The sequence below is a fragment of the Rhinolophus ferrumequinum genome, chromosome 5, assembly GCF_004115265.2.
Source record: "Rhinolophus ferrumequinum isolate MPI-CBG mRhiFer1 chromosome 5, mRhiFer1_v1.p, whole genome shotgun sequence".
Lineage (NCBI taxonomy): Eukaryota > Metazoa > Chordata > Mammalia > Chiroptera > Rhinolophidae > Rhinolophus > Rhinolophus ferrumequinum.
In genome coordinates, this window is record NC_046288.1 from 28,674,313 (window position 1) to 28,698,972 (window position 24,660).

Genomic DNA, 24,660 nt, shown 5'->3' on the forward strand with positions numbered 1-24,660 from the left:
AAACAGGAAAAAATCTAATTGGCTTGGCTCTGTGGACATAGAGTATCAAAGAGAAGGGGACATCCTCATCTGCAAGATTTAGGAATTGTAGCGGTTTGGTTCTTTTTTTCCTTAATTCTCTCTTTCAAGAAGGAAAATGCGTTAGCCATTCCTAACAGATTATCACTATAAATGACAATTTGTGGACCTGTTAGGGATTCTGCCCATATTTACTCTTGCCTTTATTTTGTTAATAGCTGAAGTCACCATTCATAATGTGTAATTTTTGAATGAGTTAGAAACCTAAATACATAGAGTGAAACCTTGCAGATTATCAGGAGTAACACCTAAGTATTAAAATGGAAAGTTTTAAAATTATAGTTGACAATTTTATATTAGTTTCAGGTGTACTACAGTGATTCAACATTTATATACCTATGATGTTATCACCATGATAAAGTTTAGTAACTATCTGTCACCATACAAAGTTTGAAAATGGAAAGCTTTCATTTTTACTTAGAGGAAATTGGGAGGATATAAGGGAGAAAAAAAACTAATTGAACAACTATTCATTCATCTAACATACATATCAAGTGCTTTTTGTGTTCCAGGCACTGTGCTATGTATGCCCTGTGCATTCAAGGATATATAATAATAGGCTTACAGACTAAATATCAAAGTGATATTTAGATTTATATGTGTCTAGATTATATGTAGAGAGAATAACAACTTTTGTAAATTAAAACTAATAACTTATGGAACACCAGGTTTTAAAATTTGTGTTAAGATTATTTTAAAGCCAGCTAGCTAACTAGCACTTTTTCATGATAAACTTGTATTATGGAAGTAAAAAGCCTCTGTTGGACAAAAAAATTTAAGAGACTTTTTGACTAGGGTTGTGACAATGGAGATGAAGAAAAGGGAAGATTTGAGAATTTTTTTTTTTTTTTTTTTAGACAGTAGAATCAACAGGATTTGAAGCTAGGTTTGAGAGAGGGATAGTGTTTTCTGTTATTGTTACTTGGGGTTTGGAGGGGGCGATGGGGATGACTCTTAAAACCTGGGGAAGTTTATATATATACAAATATATGAAGCAAATAAACCCCATTTTGTGTTAAGCCAGAGAAATACTCATTTTGGTGTTGTCAGTATAAATGAAGCTGCTAGTTAGGATGAGACTGGACCAAGTTTAGAGTGAGAAGAAAAAAACATGTAGAAACAAGATTTGAAGTTGACAACATTGAATGACCTACAGAGGAAAATGAACTTGCTAGGACAGAAAGAAGGAGCAGCAAGACAGTTAAGAACAAATTGAGGAATGGCAACAGTGTTTCTGGAAGGAAGTATTTAACAGTGTCAAGTCCCGATTAGGATCAGTACTTAACTCATCAAGTGAGATGAGAACAGGAAAAAATGTATTGGATTTAGTGATGTGGGAAGGCTTCGGTAACCTTACCCACACTTGTTTGGGGTAGTAGTACTTACAGAGGCTAGATAAAGCAGAGGTGAGGAAATTGATGTGCAAGTGCAAAATACGTTTGATTTTATAGATGTAAAAGGGATAAGGCAGTAAAGGAAGTGTAAGTCAAAAAATGGGTTTTGTCTTGCTTCGTTTGGATTAAATTGGATGATATTAGAACATGTTGAAATGACACTAGGAAAAGATTCAGTTCATAAGGATTTAATTGAGTAACCAGGAGAAAATGGGCAGAATTGAAGTGTGGTTCCTAGAATGGTGAAAGGATAGGCATCAAAGCTCCGGTACAGAGATTAGCTGTAAATAGGAAAGAGCTCCTCCACCTTTTCTGTAATAACTTAATCATAAAGCATATTGTTCTTCAGGCATGTTCCTTTTTATTTAGCATTTATTACAGTACTATATACAGAGTAGCACTGCCAGGGTGTCAGCGCTACTCTAAGAAGAATTTCTGTGGTAGAGCAAGTCAAAAATTGGTAGAAAAAAAACTCCCAATTTGGGGGGAGGTTTAAAAAAAGGAAGGAGGAAAATGATCACCTCCCTTTCACTAGGAAAGAATGTTCAAAAGAAGCCCTCTTAGCTCCAAAGAGCACATTATTATGAGCGAGGTGAGGAGCTGGACGGGAATGATCTGATTACTAATAAATAAATTAAGGAACTCATTTTATTGTCTGTGCCTCTCAATACTTAGAGGTGAACATACTTCTGATATGCAATGAGGTTGAGTTCATCTCAAAGAGTCCTACCCCAAGCCTTCTTTGCATTTGAAAGAAACAAAAAATCATGAACCATGGATGTCAATAAGCCTAGAGTGGCAAAAGGAAAAGGAATTGAAGTCAAGTACCATAAAGAAATGGTGCCCATTTGTGTAACCTGTGATTGAGGTGCTATTCATCATCCAAGATTAAAGGAAGAAGTTTATTACATTGAGTAGGTACAAAAGAACTTCAACAATTGGAGCTACCAGTTAGTTACTCCCAAAGGAAGACAAAGAGGTGCATTTTATCACCACTATCATCACTACTTCACTTATCTGACAAGAAAAACTCATCCACTGGAGCCACAAGCTCAAAGATTTGTTTGCTGCAGTGATGTGTTTCTTAGGTTAGCTTTGTCAGTTGGCCGTTCATGTTAACAAGTTCATGCTAACCAATTTTTTTTTATATCTCTCCCATAGATTGCATTTGGAAAACCCTTCTGTGAAGGAATAAAATGAACCTATTTATGATCGACACGTGAGACCAACACATGTCTAAATAGTACAGCTTCTTCACTTGTTAAAATTAGCTTATTAAAATTAAAATAGGTGTCTGGGAAAGAGAGTAACCAGAGAGACCAAGGCTCTGAGTATCAACTGACACACACAAGATACAAAATAACCAAGAAGTCTTTAATAAGCATCATTATTCATAATCATCTCTTTAAGATACATGAATATAGTGTTTTTTAAAAAAAGCCAAGCCATCCGAGATTATATACACACATGTACACCCACATACACGACACACAGAGTAACCTTTGCCTTTAACCACAGTCCTCAAGTCATCCAGTTCTCAAAGAAAGATCCCTTTACCAGTTTCTTGTGTATCCTTCCAGAGATAGTCTCTGCCGTGCTTCATTTTTAAATTTGGTAATTCCGCTGTACTTTGGATTTTGACAAGTTTTCCACCTGCTATGAAAGGATGTTCTGAAGCCAGTGTGTTCCTAAATTGAGAGCAAAAGGAAAATGAAGCATAATAGATAAATGAGATCCTGTGTCACAAGAAACAAAGGATACTGGAGTGAAAAAGGCATGAAAGGAAAAGGTAAGTCTGCTGTGATACTTGGAAGAATAATTTTTTTCCCTAGTTAACAATATAATTAGAAAAAACATAAGACTTCAGAGTCAGATACTGATAAAATCCTGGCTACGTCACTGTCTGTGTGACTTGACTTAATCTCTTTGAGCTATGTTTTCCTAAATTACAAAAATAGAAGTGATATTAACTATCACATAGATTTGTGAGGTATCGAGCACAGAAAGAACCTAGTCAGTGCTAACTTATTATTTTCTTAGATATGTTTAAAGGAAATGGTTATTGTTGTATTTTAATTCTTCCCTCTGATTACACCTCAGTATTTTTTAATTGAAATATAATGGACATATAACAACATCAATATTTATTTGTTAATAATTTAAGGAAAATAAATTTTCCTTGGAAACAAATTCTATGGAATTAGAAGATACCACACTGAAAGTTAAGTTCTAAGAAGACTGTTCAAGCATATCCTAGGGTATGGGGCAGATATATATATATACCCCACCAGTCTGAAGGACAGCAGAGGAATGAGGATCATCACTGTAAAAAGATCTTGGAAGTACCTATGATGTACTATATTTAGCCTGTTTCCGCCACTACATTTTAAAACAAGGCTCTATATCATAATAAAATCTTTATATGATACATATATATGAGTGTGTGTATATATGAGTATACGTATATCTCACACGTAGATATATAGACCTACACTGTTTTTTGCTCATAATCAGTGTTTAATGTTTATTGAATTAAAATCAGTAGACTATTTTTATATGTATGTATGTGGGTTTAGGGATATAATGCTGGTTTTATAAATAACACTTCTATTTGGCCTAGAAGTAACAAAAATGAAAAAACCAATGGTAAATTGGACATTAGATAGGACATTTTTCTAGTAAATATAGAAACCTGTATTTTGTAATCTTCATATGTATTTTTAATTTGACTTAATTTGTAGGCTCCACTTATAACACTAGTGGCTGCTAAAAGTACACATATGAAACCTAATTTATACTGAGGTCCCTTAAAGCAAATACAATATAGTTTGTAGGGTGGCATCGGAAATGATTCAACTAGTATATAATTCCATTATGATTATATACTTGTTCTTCATTTACACAAAATGATTCCACTTACTACTGTAATCACAAATTAATCCTCAAGATTTCAAGGGATAAAAGGTTAACAGTAATCTGGGGGGGTCTGCTTTCTAAGTTTTTTTTCTTCAAGTAAGAACACAGCATAGTTGGCATCTAAGCTATCACTAGAACTTTCCCTAGAAAAACTCAAGAAAGTAATTGCATTTCCACCCCCACCCTCAACTCCACTCTCATTCCATGCCACCTCTTACAACATGGATACAACATCATGGAGCTTCTAGGTCTCTTCTCCATTCAGAATGTGTTTGCTGGACTGTATCTTCATAGTGTCCCCTCTCCAAATATGGGCTGGCCCTTTGAGATATTTCCCCACAGTTTTGTTTCTTTCCTCATTACATTTTTTGATGGTAACAATTTTCTTGAAGGCTGACCGTGAATCTGACCTAATGCTTTTAGCAAGATCACAGAGTTAGGAGTAGCTATTCAGAGAGTCACTACTTTCAGAAATATGTATAAATGCATTCTTTGAATTAGATACTGAGGAATATATAATAAAAAGTAGTCCCCACTTTCAAGGTTCTCAGAGTCTAGTAATGAAAACAGATAAGAAAATCACCAATTGCAACACAACACACTGCTGTAAGGACGCATATCAGGATACCACTGGACTTCCAAAGAGGGACACTCTCACACTCTTATGGATCAAAGACGGTTTCAAGAGAGTTGACATCAAAGTTGGATCTTGAAGGAATCAGTAAAGATTAGTAAAATGAAGAAGGAAATGCTGTCCTAAGCAAAGGGAACAGTTTTTAGAAAACTCCAGAGGTATAAGAGGACTTAGAGAATTGAAGAAATTACAGATGGTTTGTGGCAGGAATACTAACAATGGGAATTTTGAGAACATTAATAGATGTCAGATCATTAGAAAGCTTTATACATGCATCGTAGGGAACTTGAACTTTATCTGGAAGATAATTGGGTGCCCATTGAAGTAGCAAAGGGATGTTAAGCAGATTTACATTTAGAAATTTGACTCTGGCAATAGTTTGGAGGAGGAATTGTAGGAGGATAAGAGACCTGTTATCCAGAGGTAGTTAGGAGGCTAATGCAATAATTCATAGGAGAAAAGGGGAGTGCCTAGACCATGAGAGCAATTTCAAGAACTATTTGGACTGCCTATGGATTTCTTAGGATACTGAAATTTTCCTCTGTAAGCCTTATGACTGCCCTGGGCAGGGTCTGCCAGGTAAATGTCAAACTGAAGGAGCTAACAGACATGTATCAAAAGTAAAGGTTTTGATCTTACTTGTCACCATTTGTGGAAATATCAAACCAAAAAAATATTTTGTTTTGCTGTGTCAAAGGATCATAAAGTCTTTGGGATAGAAAAAACTTTTAAGGTTATTGAGAGATTCTAATCCAATGTTTGAATTCCCTTTACAACATACCTGCGAAGTGAGGATTTAGTCCACGTTAAATAACTCCAGTGAGAACAATCCACTATTCCCTAAGAATGATCTAAAACGTTTCCTCTAATTTAAAAAAAAAACAAAACAAAACAAAAACCAGGAAGCTTTGTGGGGACTTGCAAGTCAAGATTCCAGGTGCTATCTAGATTTTCCATTGACTTCACTCACACTGTCTTCCTGAAATTCATCTCTGTATAGTGATGCATAATTTACATGTAGGTCTGACTTTATGGCAAGGTAATAAAAGAAAGCTATTCCCTGAGTAATGTCATTAGGGGGTCAAGAAGCAAAGCTTCTCCTCCCCCAACCACCCTCACCCCAAGCTATCATAGAGTCTCAAATACTACCATTAGCATTTCTAAAGAAATGACACATTAAGTCACACTAGGGTGTTAATGACATACCAGATATATTTCCTCCTGACATTGGGGTCCCTGGGAAGTACAGAACCAGTAGCAAAGGAAAGCGCACTAAAAGTGAAGAGAAAAAGCAACACTAAAGAAAGATGAGCCAGAGGTTTTCAGTGGTTCACAAACAGAAAGGTTTATTGCATAAAAAGTACCTGGAATTTGTTCAAAAAGCTGTTTCTAGAACTCCTCCTTGTATAATTTTTGCCTCAATAGATCTGGGTTAGATTCCTGGGCAATTGTGATAATGCCGCTAACTTTAGGAACTGTTAGCGGTGAAGCCACATCAGGAAAACAACCCATGACCCCCATCTCACAAGAACACACACAGTCAATGTCCTTATTCTGCCTAGGGCCATCTTGCTTTGTTCATACACCGCTCTTGTTCTAAATTCTCTAAGGTGAAGGTTATGGGGGAGTTAATGGCATATTAGGTGCCTGGTGAAATGTGCCACTGACTTTTTTAGTGTCTAAGACTACTTCAACAACAGTAGGCTTTCAATGAGCCTGATGAGTACAGGACGATACATAACACTTTGCTTTAAAACTTCTTTTGGCAGTTGCAATATTTATGTCTCTCAGGATGAGAGTTTTATGAATTTGTAACAAACATTAGGTCATTGGGCCTCATAATATTAATAGGTTTCTAAAGTAAGTGGCAAGTTTTGGCTCTGAATTTTCTTAACAAAATGGATAAGGGGGTAAAAATGCATTGTTATAATGGTGCAGTGACAAAAATGTTCTCACATTATAGTTGTAGCACTCTTGAGCAATTTGCAGTTTACAAAACTCATTTGCATACTTTATATTTCTAACAATTCTGTAATATAGGTAGGATAGGTGCTGGGATACCAATTTTTTAGATGAAGACAAGGCTTAAAGTTTGAAAAAACTTTCCCAATGTTTATAAGAGTATTCTAATTTTTGAAAAAAATCCAGCTATGAAGCAGAATGTCTTATATTGTTTTGTTTTCTAAATAATTCTAGTAAACTCAATATATTAATTCAGAAATTTTAATAATTTTTACAAAGACTAATTACTCCTGGACACATGTAGTGAAAGTTTGCTAGTGGATCACTAGGGATAATAATGAAAGGAGCCACTCCCATTTCACCCTTTTACTTCCCAGACCCATGAATCCTGGCTATGGGAGGAAGAGCACCATCTAGACTATTTTCTGATTCAGAGTATATACCATATCCTGGAGGACACTGCTTCAGCTATATAAGGTATGCCATATCCCACTTAGCTGGTGCCATAAATGATTCTTCAAATGGCCAGTCCAACATTCTTTCAAGCCAGTGGCTTTAGGATGAAGATGGTCAGACTGGTCCATTCTGTGAACATAGTCCCACTGCCTTATTCATGTCTATTCAAAGACTTCCTTCAGCAGCAGTGATGCTATGTGGATTACTGTCACAGTGGATAAGCCATTCTGTAAATCCATGGATGGTGGTTTTGACGTAAACGTTATGTGCAGAGAAAGAAAATACAGGCAGAGAGTGTCTATTTCAGTGAGAACAAAGTACTGCTCCCCCCCACCATTGAAGTAAGTGGTTCAACATAATAAACCTGACCCCCAGGTAGGAGACAGATGCCCCTCAGGGAGTGGTTCTATATAGGGGGTTCAGTTTTTGTTTGCCCTAGCAACAAAATCATACCTGGAACAATGGCTAAAATTGGAATCACTATTCGATTAAGTTAATAACAATCCACTGTTATTCTCCAAATCCGTCTTCTACAGTCCAAATTGTGCAATTTGAATGGGGATGTGGTAGGAATCACCATTTTTGCATCTTTCATGTCCTTGATGATGGCGCTAATTGCTGCTCTCTCTCCAGAAATGCAGTGTGCATTTTAATTTACTATATTCATAGGTAAAGGTAGTTCTAGTGGCTTCCAGTTGGCCTTTTCTACCATAATAGTGAATCCCAGAAAATTACCATGAATGACATTATTGTCATGTCATATCCACCAGGTCCAAACTAGACAATGATTCTATAGCATCACTCAAATTCTATAAGGTTAGTGAGTCTAGCTTTTCCATGTAAACTATACATTTCTATAGCTGCAATTCCTCTCTGCATTTTACTTAAAATGTGTATTTTCATATTTATTAAAACAATTGTATGTTCACTATTAAGATGGTTAATTCTTAAAATAGTGGTCAATTTTAGCATCACTATTAGTGGGACAATGCGAAATAATGTGTTTGCTAATGTGATACAAGATGAAAAATACATCACTTATATTCCAGTGAAAAACGTTTAACTGGAATCTATGTAAGCCTTTAAATTGAACTTCCAGTATACAGGAAATACAAGGGTAGAGTTAAATAACTTTATGAGAAAGCCGCCAGACAAATTCAGAATGTGGAGCATTCTATAGGACAGTTGATCACTTGAGCAAGTCAGTGTAATGGGAAAAAAGGCGGCGGGGGACAGTTGCAGATTTAAAGTGTGTGTCAAACACCACTTCTGAGCTCTTTAAAAGTGGCCTTTGGCCCAAAACAACGTGTAGAGAGCTATAGAGAGCTCTGTGTGAGCACCTACATCAGAACCACCTCGCATGGGTCCCACCACTTGGCCTTTGCTGGTGCTTCTCAACCCTTGCCTCCTGCCCAGTGTTTCTCTGATGATGAGGTATGACATGCTTCGGCCTGCTGGGTGCCCATGCATTTGTAACCCAGAAATAAAGGGAGGTATTACTCCCTGGGGCAAATCTTTGGTCAATAGGAGACAAGAACTGGCAGATAAATCCTCCTTGTTCCTCCACAGACTTTCCTGAAATACAATTGTTCATCCAACCTCCGAGGAGATGGTCCCGGAGGAATAAGCAAGCAGTCATCCTTGATAAAAGTGGAGTTCAGTTTGGTAAGGAACTCTCAAATTCGTCCTTGCAGTTTCCCTGCCTCATTTCCCTTTTCCCTCACTTCTGCTGCCCTAGGATGGCACTCTCTTATAAAGGAGTAGCATTTTGCTTCAGGCTCTGCTTTCTTACTAAGGCAAAGACGCATAAGGGACATAACCAGATGCAGTGTGTGGCCCTGATTTAGACATAACAGCTTTAAAAACACTTTGGGAGGTAATTGGAAAAATTTGTAAATAGGCTGGATTTTAGGAATTATTAATTTTTAGATGTGATCATATTATACAGGAAATATTTTTTAGAGATATATACTGAAGTACTTAGAAGTAGAATGTTATAGTTTAATTCACTTTCAAATACTTCTGACTTGAAAAAAAGTGAAGTAAGAGTAAAAAAATTACAAGATGTTTCTTTCTCTATGGCTTTGTGAGACTAAGCTAGTGATATTAATCAGGGTCAAATTTTAATTTAAAAAATAGGAGGCCCAATAACTGATGAAAAATAAATATAAATTAATGCTAATTTTTATAATTTTCCAGCTTTTCAGTCATGTATTACAAATCACAAATTTAATATTTTTTAAAAACCAAGAAGGGTTTATTATTTGCATATATATGTATATATATGCACATATATGTATCTATATATGTATATATCTGTATACATGTAATATTATCTACAGCCTAGATAACTTAAGTGACATCCAAGGCTACATAATAAATCAGTAGGGAGGTAAGTTAATTAAGTAATATTCATTTAGTTTTCCATAGGACCACACTTCCTTCTCTAGGACACTATTACGATCAAAACTGTAAACAAATCTTTGAGACTGGAACTATGGTAAATACACCACACTCATCTTCTCACCTTTCATTGGTTATATAAATCTACTGCTAGTTGGCAAGATTATAATTTTACTAATGTCAAATTATTGTATCCTTTACAAATGGTTCAGCAGAAAATGAATTTAGATCATATAAAATGAAGAGGTCTTTTGTTTCCTTTGGGGAAACTAATGTATGCCAGTGGGCGGAGGTAAAGGTTCATTACTGCCCAAATCATGTCTGATTAGTGCTTAGTTGCTGCATTTATATTTTTATCGGAATGAAAAATGATAACCAGTTCAGGGTTCAAAGGAACAAGGACCTCAGCAGTCTTCCTGGAGCTTATAGAGCATGAAAATGGGCATTTTTTTCTTATTAGAATGCATTTTTCACTTCATTATTCTTTTCCCCAAGTAAACACTATTATATGTCTTTTATTTATACAAAGACATGAAAATATAACTATGAGCACTCTCTCTTGGATTCAGTAATAAGACACTGTTTTTCTAAGACTTAAATAGCTTGCCTTGGAAGTGAAGTTAGGTTGCTCTCAATAATCCTTAGTTTACTGGCCAAGAGATAATGCTTTACAGATGGAATTGTTTTTTCTTCTTAATATTAGTATAGGCATCTTTTTAGACTCGGACACTTTCAGTATTCTATCAAAACGGGAAGGAAAATAGGAAAATGGGAGAGTATTTTTCTTTAAAGCACTATGTTAGGAACCTCAGCTGTAAAGAAAAAGCAAGCACTTCTATCTATTTATAATTATAAAGGTAGTTACTGTTTATTGTAACAATCCTACCAGTTAAATATTAATCCCATTTGTTAAATTGGAAAACCGAGATGCAGTGAAATTCAGTGACATGGCCCAAGTCCAACAGCTGGCAGAGTAGAGCAAGGACTTAAGCCAGATTTCTAACTCCAAAGCTTCACACTACACTGCATCCTAACACACAGGGTTATGTTCTTTATTCTCGTCTCAGAACATAAATGGCTCTGGTATTGTATGACATCATTTTATTCTTAAAAAGGATTTAAGAAGGAGGGTAAAGAAAATAGTAAAACTTAAAATGTTTTCCAAGCACTTTTAAACTTTCTGTTTTAACAAACATTTTGAATTCATAAATACTTCTGTAGTATTTAGCTCATCCATATTTTCCATTTTTCAAGGTCAATTGAGAATAATGATCACAACAATTGTTGTGAAACTTAATTCTAAGGGAATGATACCTGTGAAAAGGGTATGAAAATCTGCAACTCCCTATATAGATATTAGCAATGATTATTTATTGACTTTTAAAACTTTATAATGTGGAAAAGTTAAAACATATGCAAAAAATTCAACAATTAACATCTCATAATCAATCTTATTTCATTTTTTACATGTCGACTTCTTCCCTCACCACACATGCCCAGATCATTTTAAAGCAAATTTCTAGATAATTTTATTAGTCGTAAGAGTATCTTTCCAAAATTAAAAAAATTAGCAATATCCAAATGCGTATCACTTATCAAACATCACATTTTATGAGATGGCGTCACCCAAGATTTCAGCTTCAAGGTGATTTTCATCCTTTTCTGAACTGTGTTTTCTCAAAGTCTGGAGGCTTAGTTCCTGAGGAATGTCTTTCCTAGAGCTACTACAAGATAACTCTGATCAACTCTTTTGACCACACCTAAATTTTCAGAGCAGAAACTGGTAACGGTTCTTTAATAACAACACTGGAATTTTCACTAGGCCACCAGCTAGACAATTATAGCTAGTTCTGGCCAATGGAATGTGAGCTGAAGTGGTTTTCTGCCATTACCAGATCTTTACAGATGGTCCTTAAAGAAATCAGCATTCTTTCAACTTGTCTTTCTGGTTAGGATACAAAAGTGATGACAGGAACAAGAGCAGCCAGCTTAGACCCAGAGACAAAAGCCACATGTTAAAGATGTTAGAGCCTCTTGACCAACTCAGAACTACCTACCTCTGTATTATTAGGTGAAAGAGATATAAATAACTCTTTTCTTTAGCCATTGTATTTTAGCTCTCTTTGTTATAACAAGCTTAGAGTATCCCATAATTAACTAATATATCTATAATATGTTCAGACTGAAACCAAATGATTAGGAATTTTGCTTTTTTTAAATATAAGCACCTTTTTTTAATATAAGACAACCCATAATAGCTAAGATCCTCAAGGACAGAGATTGTGCCTTATCATGTTTGTATCCCTAGAGATATATAAGTAGCTTAATAAATATGTCCAAGGAACTTCAGGCCTCCCTCAAATTTATCTACCAACAACATCCTGTTAAGTCTTATAACGTGGACTAACCCCGTGCTTCTATCATTTCTTTCAAAATAGAAACTGTAGTAGCCAGAGAAGTCAGCACTGGCTTCCCTAAGACCATGTGGCAAAAACAGAACTGAACCAGGAGAAAATGCCTGCTCTAGCTCTGAGGCTATTCCTTTACCACTGCTCTATAAGCAGTCTTTGGCAATAAAAACAAAAGTCACTATCATCTGACCAAATAATAGAAAAATATGTATGTCTACTCAATGCCAATGCGTGACCTTGCATTCTTCTGGTTCTTCTTTGTCATCTGACTGCTATGAGTATTTTTAGAAATGTGAAATTTTCTATTTTAAAATTTAGTTTCATTTGCTTAGCCCTGAATAAAAAGTAGAGTTTGAGTTGCAGTGATGTTGATGTAATCCATCAATACAATATGTGATTTTGTAAAAGCAAACTAATTTAAGACTTTATGAAATTTAAGGAACAGCAGAATAAAATATATGCCTATTTTAAAATTTATTTCAGCACCAAAATCCAGTGATTATATTTGGCCTCATATTTTTTTGTGGGAGTATATTTGGGAAGTCTCACATTGCTATACAAATTCTACAGGCCATATTTTATGTTGATCTTGGATTATAAATTTAAAAAATTAAAGCTGATTATATAAAGAGGCTGCACACCAAGTGACATGATGTCAGTGGGGATAGGAACCATATTCATTTTGTTCACTACTGTATATCTAGTACCTACAGAGAGTATCGGGCACATGGTTAAATGCTCAGTAAGTGTGCTTGGAATGAACTGAACAAGGGAAATCAGATTCTTAAACACTCTTCTGAAAGAAACTACATGAATACCCACACACGGGTAATTACTATGCTCTTTTGATTAGTGCACATGATAAATTGGGCTTTTCTGTACTGCCAAAGATGTAGGCAAATTCAAGCTCTCTGGCCCTTTTTATGATACATGTTCAGGAATAAATGATAAAAATAAAAGTTGTACTGAAAAAAAGAAATACACATTAATGAAAGAAGAAACCCTTCTAAAGGGCAATTATACACAAGTGTTCCAGAAGCTGTGAGCTCCGCTCCTTTAGCAAGGTATAGCCATTCATCATTTCAGCCATTTAACGCTACTGAAGCAGTTTATAGTATAGACATGCTGTGGTAGGTTCTCTGAGGGGGCCAGCGTCTCTCTCCTTCAGGTGGATGAGCTCCAGTGCTGAAAAACAGATTATAGCTTCCAGGTTATTCCCACTCCAATGCCTCATTGACTACTCAGAGAACCTTGTTTTCAGGTCAATTGCATGAGTTAACTCATGTAAAGATTTGAGAAGAAGCACTTTTCTGGGACTCTTATTAAACAGAATATGACGGAGAATCAAGAAGTAAACGGGGAAAAAGATTTTCTCATAAAAGATGTTACAGAATCTATTGGATATGCATTTATTTCCTCCTTATTTCAGTCATAATACCAAAAAGCTACTTACCCGGTATCCAACATAGATAAGACTAGTGAGTTAGCAGCAAGATGGCACTGCACACTAACAAGAAAATAGCACCAAAAAAAGCTGCAAGAAGCCATAAAGCGTGGATATTAGGAGCCAGCAGGCAGTTATAATAATATTACCAATGTAACATGATAATTGCTGTTTTGAAGGATTTATTCTTTCATTGGGACAGTGATTCTATTTCAATAAATCTAGTCCAAATATCAGCTTTACCACTTACTAACTGGTGATCTCAGTTTCCCCACTGACAATGGAAATAATAGTGGAAAGGATCAAATTAGATACAGAAAGTAAAACAAACGAATAAAAAACAGTGCTTAGACATAGTAAATGTTAAATAAATGTTAGTTTTTCTTTTATTGTTACCATTTATAAATCATGTAATCTTAGGAAAGTTACTCAATTTCTCTGAAACTCATTACCCTAGCTTAATCGTAACAAAAATCAACTAAGGAAACATATGTGGAAGCTACTTTTAAGCTGCCAAATATTAAATAAATAAATAAGTATATATATATATATATATATATATATATATATATACATATATATATATATATATAAATTTTTTTTAAAGGTTTTATTGGGGAAGGGGAACAGGACTTTATTGGGGAACAATGTGTACTTCCAGGCCTTTTTTCCAAATCAAGTTGTTGTCCTTTCAGTCTTAGTTGTGTTGGGCGCAGCTCAGCTCCAGGTCCAGTTGCCGTTTTCTAGTTGCAGGGGGCACAGCCCACCATCCCTTGGAGGAGTCGAACCGGCAACCTTGTGGTTGAGAGGACACATTCCAACCAACTGAGCCATCAGGGAGCTCAGCAGCAGCTCAGCTCAAGGTGCCTTGTTCAATCTTAGTTGCAGGGGGCGGAGCCCACCATCCCTTGAGGGACTCGAGGAATTGAACTGGCAACCTTGTGGTTGAGAGCCCGTGCTCCAACCAACTGAGTGATCTGGGAGGCAGCTCAGCTCAAGGTGCCGTGTTCAACCTTAGTTTCAGGGGGCGCTGCCCACCATCCCTTGAGGGACTCAAGGAGTTGAACTGGCAACCTTGTGGTTGAGAGCCCACTGGCCCATGTGGGAATCGAACCGGCAGCCTTTGGAGTTAGGAGCATGGAGCTCTAACCACCTGAGCCACTGGGCTGGCCCATTAAATATATTTTTTAAGGAACAAATCAAACTATTCCCTTTTGTAACCCCAGAGAGCTATAGTGAAATGGACAAAAAAGGGTGGTGGTCATAATAATCTTACATCTGCAAAAATGCATTTAACTAATTTCATTCATTTAATCAACTAATACTTATTAAGGAGCCTTGATATGCTGTCTGCTAGACCAGGCCCCGTTGGTCTGATCCTCCCTAAGACTTCTCAGTCTGATACAGTAGAGTTCAAATACTTCAAACATAAATACTATAGTAGACTGTGAAAGTAGGAAAGAAAGTACTGTGAGGAATGAATCAAAAAAACTATAGTTGAATTAAGTGGGAATTAAAAGCTCAGAAGGTATTGCCTCTCTATATGGGAAAAAAAAGCATTCTAGATGGGTATGGACCGGCAAAAAGGCATGGAATGTTTGGGAAACTGAAAAATCCAAGTATGTACTAGGGACAAAGTGAATGAGAGAGAAGCCTACAAAAAAAAAGGTGGGGCCTTGTATGACTTTCTAAGGTGTTTGATATTTGGAGTCAGGATTTTCTGTTGCAAGAAACAAAAATTATTACAAAGTTTGTGGGACTCACCAAATCAGCAGGAGGCTGAAGACAAGATTTGGAAAACAGAAAAAACCAAGGAGCTCCTTCAGGTCAAAAAACACACAAAGTACAATAGCTGTTTTTTAATTAGAACAGACTAGCTGGGAGGCCATCTCAACCCCTGTGGGATGCTTCTGTAGGTTCCCCATGAATAGATCAAGCATCCCTGGCTTCAGTGTAACCACCTGGAGTCAGTGCCCTAGGCAGGAGGATCTAATTTCTTGTCCCTTCAGTTTCCATGGTAAAAGATGGGGCACGGAGTCCTACCAAATCCATACACAATAGCAGATCCTCCCAAAACAGGAAAAGGGAGGTGGTTAACAGGAAAAAAAAACCAACAACAACAAAAAACAGTTTTTGTAAGCAGCAACAACAACACAACCAAAAAAAAACAATACAGGATTTTAAATAGGCAGTGACAAGATCAGATTCACATGTTCAACAAAAGATGGTTATAAAATGATTTCAATGATGCAAAAGGGGACACATTGAAAAATAATACTCCTTCTTACTTCTGATCCCCAGGTTGCTATTTTCTCTCCCCAATGACATTTTTGCTATTTTCCTACATAATCAGGAACATACATGTCTCTATGTATTTTATCACTTGGGTTACTAGATGGATGGGATATTGCCTTTTATATATTAGTTTTATACTTAACCACTGTAACAAATTCTTTTATTGCTTATAATAGTTTTTAGTTGATTTCTCTTTGGCTGATCAATCTGCCTGTAGTGGGAGGCAGAATAATGGCTCCCTACACATATCCACATCTAATCCCTGGAATCCCTGGACTCTCTCCTTGACCAAATTTTAATCAGGCTCCTCTGAGCCATCTTCTCAACTAGGTCTCAACTATTGGGCTTCCATGTTTGTCTTTGCATTGCCCAGGTTAGCAAGAATCCTGCCAAGTTGGTATAGCCAGAAACCCCACCCTTGATACGTAATCACTCTTGATACCTGATCAAATTCCTTGTCACCCACTATTGTCCAGGTGATATCTGATCAGCCTGGCCTGCCTTTAGCAAGAATCTTGTCAAGTCAGTTTAGCCAGAAATACCCTTTTACACTTAATGTTTCTTTCTTTTTAGTAATTTTCCATCTGCTGTTCCCCACCCTGCTCCTTGGCTATAAAACCCCACTTGTCCATTTGTATTCTGAATTGAGCCCAGTTTTATACTGAGGTCTTTTTTCCCCCTCTATTGCAATAGTCATGAGTAAAATCTGATTATACTTTTAACACAGCTCTGATTTTTCTTTGACACAATGTTGTCACTTTATATGGCGAAAAGGATTTTGCAGCTATTATTAAATAAAGGATTTTGAAATAAAGAGATTATGCTGGATAATCTGGGCGGGCCAGTGTAATCACAAGGGTCCTTAAAAGGTAGAATAGAGAGGTTGAAGAGGCAGAGAATGAGATAGAATAATAGAAGCAAAGGTTGGAGTGATACAGGGCCATGAGCCAAGGATTTTGAGCAACCTGTACAAGCTGGAAAAGGCCAGGAAATGCATTCCCCTACAGATTCAAAAAGAAATGCAGCCCAATTAAATGACACCCATTATGGAGGACTTCTGACCTCCATAACTGTAAGATAATAAATTTGTGTGTTTTTAACTTACTAAATTTGTGGTAATTTGTTATAGCAATAATAGAAAATTAATAACTTAGTCATCCCCTTCCCCTCCACTTATTTTTTTTAACAAATGATACCCTATATTATTTTTTGGTATCTTTGCTTTTTTCCTCTAATAATCAAAAGATTATTTAAAATAATTTCATACAGACCTGCCTCATTTATTTAACAGCTGCAGAATATTCTGTTTATGTACATTTTTCCCTATTTTAAAAATATGTGCTGTGGTCTTTCTGAATTACAAGAACTGTTTACAAAGCAAAGAAATAAAAACTCTATCTGTAATATGTTCTAAATATTTCCTTTAATTTGTTAATTATTATATTTTGTTAGTCATATTTTTCATTATTGGCAGTATTTTCATTTATCAAATTTATCAGTATCTGCTGTGAATATTTGTGTGGTTTGGATTCTGGAGTTATGTCAAGTTTGAAAAGGCTTTCTCCCTGATGATTTTATAAACAATTTTTCAATGTTTTTTTAAATTCAATTTTCATGTTTAGATCTTTGATCCATTTGTCATTTAATTTGCTATAAGAAATTAAGCTAAAGATTCAATATTTTTCAGATAGCTATACAATTGTCCCATCACCATTTGCTGAATAATCTATTTTTCTTGCATTAACTTTCTTTATGTTTTTGTCTATATCTGTTTTTTTCCATTCTCTTCCACTGATCGAGCTTTCTTTTCAAGCTTTTAAACATTGTAACTATAATGTTTTAATATCTGATAGGCTATTCCTCCTCATTACCCTTATTTTTTAGAATTTTCCTGGCTAAAGTTGTACATTTCAACTTTTCTGAAAAGCCTATCTTTTTTTGAAATTTCCATGTTATGGATATTTATATTGGGTAGAGAATTTATTGAATTTATGGTTTAATTACGGAGCACTGATGTTTTCATATCAGTTTCTTGATTTGTGCAAGAACACATTTGTAGTGTGAAATGGCATTCATTTAGGTTTTGAAAGATATTATTAATCATGGAGACTAAGAGCATTCTTTCCACAAGCTGGCCAATGGCCTCTGGTGTGGCATGGGTAAAAAGTTTAGTCCAAAAATTGATGAGTTATTGGCTAAGTCATCCAGCCTCGCCATGCTGGCAATTTGAATTACAAATGCAGAAATTATCTGCCAGTTGGGGGCAGGACAGAAGAAAGGAGAAATATTTATTAATATTATCAGGCCATATCAATGCAGAGCATACTAAGCTCCATAAATTCTGCTGCTGGGTATTCCAGAGCTGTCCTGAGTATAGAATCACTCACCAGGTCTCCATGAGACCTATTTGGCCCTATTAAGGCACCAGCTTTGGGGTTTCTTTGACATTCATTCCTCATTGTTGTTCTATGAGTGTTTGTATAATAATCTCTACTATGAATGATCTAGTTGAGTAGATATATTACTCTATAAAAAAAAGAGCCTCCCAAGAAATCTTACAATTACATATCAGTTTACAAAGTGCTGTCACTAGTATTACCTTATTTAATCTATCAACAACCCAGTAAACTAATGAACTTCAGAGATAGTTTTTCAGACATCTAATCATTAAAGCAAATAACTTACAAGGTTGAATAATCTGTGGCTGAACTTTTGTTAAATGCACTAGATAGCTTACAGAGACAAATTTCTTTCAGTGTCCTCTGAACATGGTTGGGTGTGAATGTGATGATCCCAAACTGCTGTAGCCAATTCACCAAGCGGAGGATGAAGCTGGCACACAGACAGGCAGAGTCTAGGGAACTGTAAAGAAGTAGAGCTGGAGACACTGAATTAACACCAACCTGAGACCTTCCCAATCTCTGAACTTCCTTTCTGTGAACCATTCAATTTTCTCATTGTTTCAACCAGTGAAGAGTGTGGTTTTCTGCAGTCTGTAACTGAAAACATACTAACTGATAATAGCATCAATTACATTTTTACATGCATTCAAAAGGCACGGAATAGGGCCTTAGGTGGCGAGAGGAGCACCCCTGATTGGGGAGGGAGGGATCTGAGAAGTCTGGACAAAGAATGTTGCCCAGTCATTTTATGGGTGTATGTGCAGAGGAGGGTGTCAAATAGCGAGCTGATTGGAAGAGAAGGCAGGAGGAGAAAAAAAGGTCAAAGAAAAAGATGAATTTCATGTACTTACTAACTCAGCCCCTTCTAAGTTGTTTGAATACTTGTAGCTTTGATAGAAAACTTAGAGCACAGTCGTAAACCTGCAAATAAAAATAGTAATTTCTGACTTTTAGAATTAAATTTCAAGGAGCACTATTTTAGAGCATTTGAAATAGCACTGTTCTTAGAGCAGTGTTTCCCAAACTTCAGTTTTTCCCCAGAACATGCTTAGATGTTTGTCATATCTAAGTATGTTTTCTACCTAATGTTTGCCTTTAAATCAGTGACTCTCAACTGGGGTGGTTTTCCCCTGGAAGGACATTTGACAATGTCTGGAGACATTTTTGTTTGTCATAACTGGGTGCTACTGGCATCTAGTGGATAGAGGGCAGGGATACTGGTAAACATCTTACATACATAGCACAACCTCCCACAACAAAGTATTATCTGGCCCACAATGTCAGCAGTGCCAAAAATGAGAAACCATGAGTTAAATCAACTCATTTTCTTTTAAATTTCAAATAACTAACATTTATTGAGCAGCAGTATATTTTAAATATTGTTTTAAGTGTTTGACAGGCAATAGCTTACTGAATCCACACGTCATTCTTGTGTGGTAGATGCTACCATTAAACCTATTTTACAAGTGAGGGAACTGCATGTTAATTCACCCAAGGTCATACCGCTAGTAAGTTGCTGAACCTCGATAGTACGATGCTAGGGATCCTGAGCTTAACCAATAGGCTCTACTTTATATCACTATTATAAATGCAAACCAGTATCACATGCCTTACGTAGTAAAAGAACATATAAATAAAATCAATAAGAGCAAAAGGTTATTGTTATTAAGTTCAAGCTCAATATTGTTGCCTGCTGAAGTCTCTTGAGTCTAAAGCCTGTATTCTCTCTTAAAAAGGGACACTAAACGTTAGAGGTGTTAAAGACATACTAGAATCAAATCAAGACTTTCTCCTTGATATAATCAGAAGTAATGAAAGTGAATTTAAAAGGGAATCACTTTCCTACTATGTGATTCAATATTATATGATGCTCTGTTTGTGTAGCACATAGAATCCCAACTCTTCCATAATACACAGCCCGGAGATGTTTTGATTGTACATGAATTAGATAGACCTGGGTTCAAATTCTGGATCCACTGCTTACTACTGGTGTCATATTACACGTGATTTAATATCCTCATCCATAGAACTGGGATAGCATCTGCCTCATGGGGTTGTGGTGAGAATTATATGAGATATAAAGAGTCTTGCAAGATTACTGGCAGAAAATTACACAGCAGAAAATAAATATTAGTTCCCCTCATGTCCTGAAGATTCTGTGGTCTCTTTCCAGCACTGGCTTAGATTCTCTTATGCTTTCATTATTATACAAGCACTCTAAGAACCATGGCAGGACAGGCAGCCACAGTTGGCTCCAGAGTATCACAGGGAACAAAGAGCTGCTTTCAGTCCAGTCCAGAGTAAGCACTGAGGCCTCCTGGGAGGAGCTGGCCTTCTGAGCAGTGCTGCTCTGCCACTTCCCCCATCCTCATTCCCCCATGAGCTCTGTTGATGATCCAGGGAAGATTTATGGAAATTGCAAGCTTAACAGCCCTGTGATGGTGACACTGATAGATGAAGCAGGTCCCTGGAGGTTGCCAGAGGGAGGGAAAAAGCAGGAAAGAAAGGGGAGGCTTTGTTCCCAGGAACAGAGTTGTGGGTCCATCTTAATTTCTTTACACACACATATACCTGCTCCAGTTTTAGACCTGCTGTTGGGCCATGAAGTCATTGAGTTTATGGATAAAGGCTATACTTTAGTCACAGAACCTCCTATAGGATTGGATTTGTGATTCTGTGATATCAACTGAAGCAGAGTTCCAATGAGCATTGGAACTATTGTCTGCCTGGTGGTCAGAAGACCATTTATCTTTATGCTGTGATTCCCCAATTTCTTCCCTACTTGATTCCTGATATTTTTATTCTTTTAAAATACTTCTTTAATAAGGCTTGAGACTTCCTGCCATAATTAGGGATAATTAAAATACAACTAGAGAATTAATACATTGACTTAATCTTCTCTACTAGAATGTAAAACTTCTTGAGGTCAGGGGCTTTGTTTTGAACCTTATTATATTCCCAGCGCTTATAAGTAACTAGCATATCGTGAGTGATTAACACATATTTGTTGAATGAATGAATGAATGAATGAGAGCTCATATTAAGGTATAAATGGTTGTCTATACATGTATTTTTTTCATGCCTCTGGGCTTTACACGTTTCATCATCTTTCTGCAATGCCTTCTCTCCGCCTTTTGTTCCTCTATCATCACTTCCTCATTTGGAGGAAGTCTAAAACCCCTTTAGACTCACTTTTTTTTTTTGGAAAACTCTTTGACCCTTATCTTTGTCCTCAAATTAAGTGACACTCTTTCCACCAGCTGAGCTCCTATAGCCCTTTGCATATGATCCTATTATAAGAGGAATCATTTTGTGCTGTGTCTGTTTATATGTCAGTCTCTGTCACTAGAAATGAGCTCCTTGACGGTTGTGATGTTGTATATTTCCTTTGATACCTCACTCTTAGCATGGTAACTGGTTTATGGTGGATCTTTAATAAATGTTACTGATAACTGACTGAATCTTGCAAGTGGTCCTTTATCCTGCAGGGCTCCAGAAGGTTCTCAGATAGTCCCTTCTGAGGATTGCATTACAAGATCACTCCCTTTAAAAGCTCTATTTTGGATAGGAAATCTTCCTGCCCACTATGGTTTTATTTCACTAAATCCCTTTATCTTGTACTCAAATGGAATGATTGGAGTGGAAACAGAGTACAGCCTATAAATAAGGGATTTGGAAGTACTTGGTCAAATTTCAAGGTAGGATCGATTACCTTGGTATTTTCTGTAGATGTTGGCCGGTTGCCTTGATGCCATATAGGCCTGAAGGACAGTGATATTTTTTGGAGGGTTGGAATATTTCTCTTGAGGAAAAACAAATGGTTTGACTATCTGGGACCAGATTCCTGTTGGTGAAGGACCGAGGAATTATATCATGTAAAGCCGTATCTCATGTCTCCAGCTATAAGAGGGTTGTGGCCTGCTCAGGTTGCTATGGTTGTGACTATGGCAACTATGGAAAATAAGAGAGAGATGCCAAGAAGAGGGTGTGGTAATGGGCACGAGCAAGAGAGAATAAACGGCCAAGACTAGGGACTGTCTCGGGTCCCTGGCGTCCCACGGTCATATAGGCAGGGATTCAAGACCATATTGGAAGATCTGACTTCCGCATTTCATTGTTTACATTGATGCATACTCTGAAGTGCTCATACCTGGTCCCTTTCATTCATCCATTCTGCTTTAAGTTACTCCGAGGAAGGGAAGAGAGATGAGAGAAGCAGCATAAGTACCTAGGGCACAACCCAAGGTCTGCAGCTCTTGAAAACAAGCGCTATTTAATTAAGCCAACTGTGAGTTTGTGTGGGTGAAAATAACAGCTGCCGATTCTTGGGCTATTTTTAAGTTGTAGCCAGTTGGGATACTGGCTGTCTATATATGGTCCTTCATGCTAAAAGACCTCGTGGAGATGGGTGGGCTGAAAAACATAGACTCCTTAAAACTATATTCTCATTTCTTGGTCTTTGACAGCACATCAACAGCCTGTTCTCTGGGAAACTTCAGCAAGGTTAAAAGTTAAGCCGCTCATCTGACATACTCAGTAGTGAGTATGTCCTCCCTCACCCCCACCCTCTACATTGTTGCTAGGCTTTTTTGAGATTAATGGAGAGACGTATTTGTGTAGTCCCCATATGCTTTCATGCTGCTTAGTTACCACATCTTGTGCACAACATACACTCCAGGCAAACAAACTTTTAAGAGCACAGCAGATTGAAGCAGCAAGCAAGCCTAGCAGATTAAACCCCTTGAGCCCATGTGCTATATGAAGCAAACCAAAACACAGCTGGTGGAGTTAATTTTAGGCTTCCTGACCTTGGCAATGTCCTATCAATTTGAGAAAAGCAGCTTTGAATAGACTCAAAAAGGACCCTGCCTCATCCTTTTTCCTATGCAGCTGACTGGAAAAGTGCCTACATGGTTTAAGTTTAGTGGGAAAAATAGTTCATTACAGATAGTGGTAAACTCAATAGATCAAGAAATTCAACTCTTACTGAGCAAGTGCAGGGTTCATGCAAGAAATATTTTATGATTTTTCTCTTACAGACTGAGAGCCTCAAAATTATACTGCAAGTAGCATCTTCTGAAAAGTTCTAAAAAACTGGTTTCTCAACAACAAAAATCAGTATCTATATATCATGATGCTTCAAAATACCAAAAGTGGGTTAGCAGTGATGAGTAGAGGAGTAGAAGTTTTGTCAAATTATGCTGTTTATGAATATAACAGGAATTTAAATGCCAGGAGTAAATACTCTTCATGTCTGAATACACAGGATCCAATTCTAGGACCACGAAAATAGGTGAGGTCCCTGTACTATACACTGACACACAACATGGCCTTTCCTTCCTGACACCGATACAATTTCTAATTTTGCTTTTATTTGTTTGATTGCCTATATTTACCAGTGACCTACAGGATTCATGATAGCAGCGATTATATTGTTTTTTGCTCACAGAGTCTCACAGTAGATAATACTCATTGAATGGGTCAATGAGTGATTTGCACCGCATCATTCCCTTAAATCATTCTTTGCACAAACCTCACCTTCAAAAGAAAGGACGGCTTTAAGGGAAGGGTATCGGATTAGTTTGGGATCAGCGTGAGAGTCCTTCTTCCCTTGTAACACATTAAATAAGAAGCTTTGTGTTTTGATGCTTTATGGCTTTGTGATAAATGCATTTTATATGCTTAGTGATAAATGCATTGGGAGACATCAAGCTTCATGAACGAAACTTTTATACTTCCATTCTTCTCTATTATGTCAAAATAATGTGGCCTTAAGAAGCATTTATAACCATACATTGGTTTGTCTTTAATGAAGCAAGATACAGAATTAAAATCTAAATAGCATTGATGTGGGTCAGGCTGAATTGCTAGCGATATTCAGTGGGATTGTGTTGCATGCCACAATTTATTTAGAATATATTCATTCTAATTTAGGTCATCCTGGGAAAGGGGGAAGGGACATGGACTTTACTGAATTCAGATTGTATTGACTAGCTATGTGACCTTGAGCAAATTACATACATAACCTTCCAGCATTCGTTTCCTTACCTATAAAAGGGGAAAAATAACACCTAATATCAACCTCATGGGGCAGCGTAAGGGACAAATGAAATAGAGATAAAATATATGAAAAGCTTAGCAGAGTGACTGGCCCATCAGAAACATTCAATAGGGGCCGGCCCGGTGGCTCAGGCGGTTAGAGCTCCATGCTCCTAACTCCGAAGGCTGCCGGTTCGATTCCCACATGGGCCAGTGGGCTCTCAAC